Here is a 2500-nt window from a genome sequence, read left to right on the forward strand (position 1 = left end):
ACTTCGGAGGGAACCAGCTACTAGACGGTTCGATTAGTCTTTCGCCCCTATACCCAAATTTGACGATCGATTTGCACGTCAGAATCGCTACGGTCCTCCACCAGAGTTTCCTCTGGCTTCAACCTCTTCAGGCATAGTTCACCATCTTTCGGGTCCCAACGCGAACGCTCTCGCTCGACCTCTCCGGCAAAGCGGACGAGATCGGCCGGTGATGCGGCCGCCGCGAACGACGACGTCTCACCTCCGCCGGACCGCGCCGACATTCACTTTCACTGCGCCCATGGGTTTCGTACTGCCCCGTGGCTCGCGCTCACGTTAGACTCCTTGGTCCGTGTTTCAAGACGGGTCGGGAAGGTGGCTGACTTCAGCCGCGGACCCCGTGCGCCTCGCGAAACGACACCGGAAGCGCGACCGAGACGAAGAGGCTGGGCACTGAGAACAGTCCCCGACCCACGACGCCCCAGCCGGCACCGGGCGCTCGGCCCCGAAGGGCAGACGCGGCGATCTCTCCTCGCCCGAACGGCGGGCCGACGGACACGCGCGCCTATAGTACCCGACCGAGGCCGGGTTACCTTGCGCGCGGCCTTCTCGCCGCCGTCCAGACGGTCGCGGCCTTCGCCCGGCGCTAGTGCGCTGGTCCCCGATCGGGCGGCGCCGCCGGCGGCCCGTGAGGGTCCGCACGACAACGTCGCCGACAGGGGGCCGGCTGAAAGCGACCGGGCGACCCGACAGGCCCTCCCGTTTGCCTCTCGACGGTTTCACGTACTCTTTAACTCTCTCTTCAAAGTGCTTTTCAACTTTCCCTCACGGTACTTGTTCGCTATCGGTCTCGTGACCGTATTTAGCCTTAGATGGAGTTTACCACCCGCTTTGGGCTGCATTCCCAAACAACCCGACTCTGGGAAGACGCCGTAGCGCGCCCGCCTGTCGCCGCCATGGGCCTGACACCCGCTCTGGGAAAAGGCCTCGATCAGAAGGACGCGGGCGACCGGCGAAGCGCGCCGTGACGAATTCCGTACGCCACAATTCCGCGCACTCCAAAAGCGCGCGGATTCGGCGATGGGCACATCCCGCTTCACTCGCCGTTACTGAGGGAATCCTCGTTAGTTTCTTTTCCTCCGCTTAGTAATATGCTTAAATTCAGCGGGTAGCCTCGTCCGACCTCAGGCCGAAAGTAAGGACCGGGACTATTCTTCCCGTTCCGCGCTCGCCGTCGGCGCCGCGCGCCGCCGCGCACCTCGATTCCCGCCCTTGAGCCGCCAGCCGTTGGCCTCTTCGAGGTCGACTCGCCGCCGCCGCGCGGGATTCTGGTCGCGATCGTCGCGCATCGTGCCGTGCTGTCTTGAGCGGGACGGGCGCTCGCGCGTCCGACGCCGCAGCAGCCGCGCGGAGAAATCCCCGCGCGGAACGTTTGCAACGCGACCCTGAGGCGGGCGCGGCCCCGGGATTGACCCGAGGCCGCAATTTGCGTTCAGAACGTCGATGCTCAATGTGTCCTGCAATTCACACTAATTCACGCAGCTAGCTGCGTCCTTCATCGACTCACGAGCCGAGTGATCCACCGCCAAGAGCCATCCACGATTGTTTCGCTCGCACAGTGCCTCGCACTATAGGGTGACAAAATAGACCGCGCCGAGCGGTCGGCCAGGCCGACGCTTGAAGCCGGAGCGCGCGGCACCGCGGCACTCGACGCGCAAACATTACCGGGTGACCGAATCGCCGGCCGGCGCGCCGCTCCTCGCGGGTCGGGCGCCGGGTAGCAAAGACTTTTTCTCTCGCTTGTCCGAGTTTCGCGTTCGCCGAAGCGTTTGCGAGACCGTTAATGATCCTTCCGCAGGTTCACCTACGGAAACCTTGTTACGACTTTTACTTCCTCTAAATGATCAAGTTAGATCGTCTTCTCGGACGCCGGCTCGACCGTTGCCGGCCGCGCCAGGTCCAATCGGAGGACCTCACTAAACCATTCAATCGGTAGTAGCGACGGGCGGTGTGTACAAAGGGCAGGGACGTAATCAACGCGAGCTAATGACTCGCGCTTACTGGGAATTCCTCGTTCAAGGGAAATAATTGCAATTCCCTATCCCTAGCACGACCGGGGTTCAGCGGGTTACCCAGACCTGTCGGCCAAGGCGAGCACATGCTGATCCGGTCAGTGTAGCGCGCGTGCGGCCCCGAACATCTAAGGGCATCACAGACCTGTTATTGCTCAATCTCGTGTGGCTAAACGCCACTAGTCCCTCTAAGAAGTTAGACGCCGACCGATTGGGTCGCGTAACTAGTTAGCAAGCCAGAGTCTCGTTCGTTATCGGAATTAACCAGACAAATCGCTCCACCAACTAAGAACGGCCATGCACCACCACCCACAGAATCAAGAAAGAGCTCTCAATCTGTCAATCCTCACTGTGTCCGGGCCGGGTGAGATTTCCCGTGTTGAGTCAAATTAAGCCGCAGGCTCCACTCCTGGTGGTGCCCTTCCGTCAATTCCTTTAAGTTTCAGCTT

General features: G+C 61.3%; 2 non-coding genes and 1 pseudogene across 2 annotated transcripts in view; all 3 read right to left on the minus strand.

Annotated features, from left to right (window-relative positions):
• The window catches only part of LOC146144577 (large subunit ribosomal RNA), a 3671-nt pseudogene extending 2500 nt beyond the window's left edge, over positions 1-1171 (minus strand).
• Positions 1172-1419: 248 nt separating this feature from the next.
• Positions 1420-1573, minus strand: LOC146144578 (5.8S ribosomal RNA). Its single transcript, XR_014499011.1, has one exon. It is a non-coding gene; the product is annotated as a 5.8S ribosomal RNA (ribosomal RNA).
• Positions 1574-1820: 247 nt separating this feature from the next.
• The window catches only part of LOC146144579 (small subunit ribosomal RNA), a 1811-nt gene continuing 1131 nt past the window's right edge, over positions 1821-2500 (minus strand). Inside the window, exon 1 of the ribosomal RNA XR_014500622.1 lies at positions 1821-2500. This exon is cut by the window's right edge and continues 1131 nt beyond it. This is a non-coding gene — a ribosomal RNA (small subunit ribosomal RNA).

This window comes from Ascidiella aspersa, chromosome 5 (genome assembly GCF_963924565.1).
Source record: "Ascidiella aspersa chromosome 5, kaAscAspe10.2, whole genome shotgun sequence".
Classification (NCBI taxonomy): Eukaryota; Metazoa; Chordata; class Ascidiacea; order Phlebobranchia; family Ascidiidae; genus Ascidiella; species Ascidiella aspersa.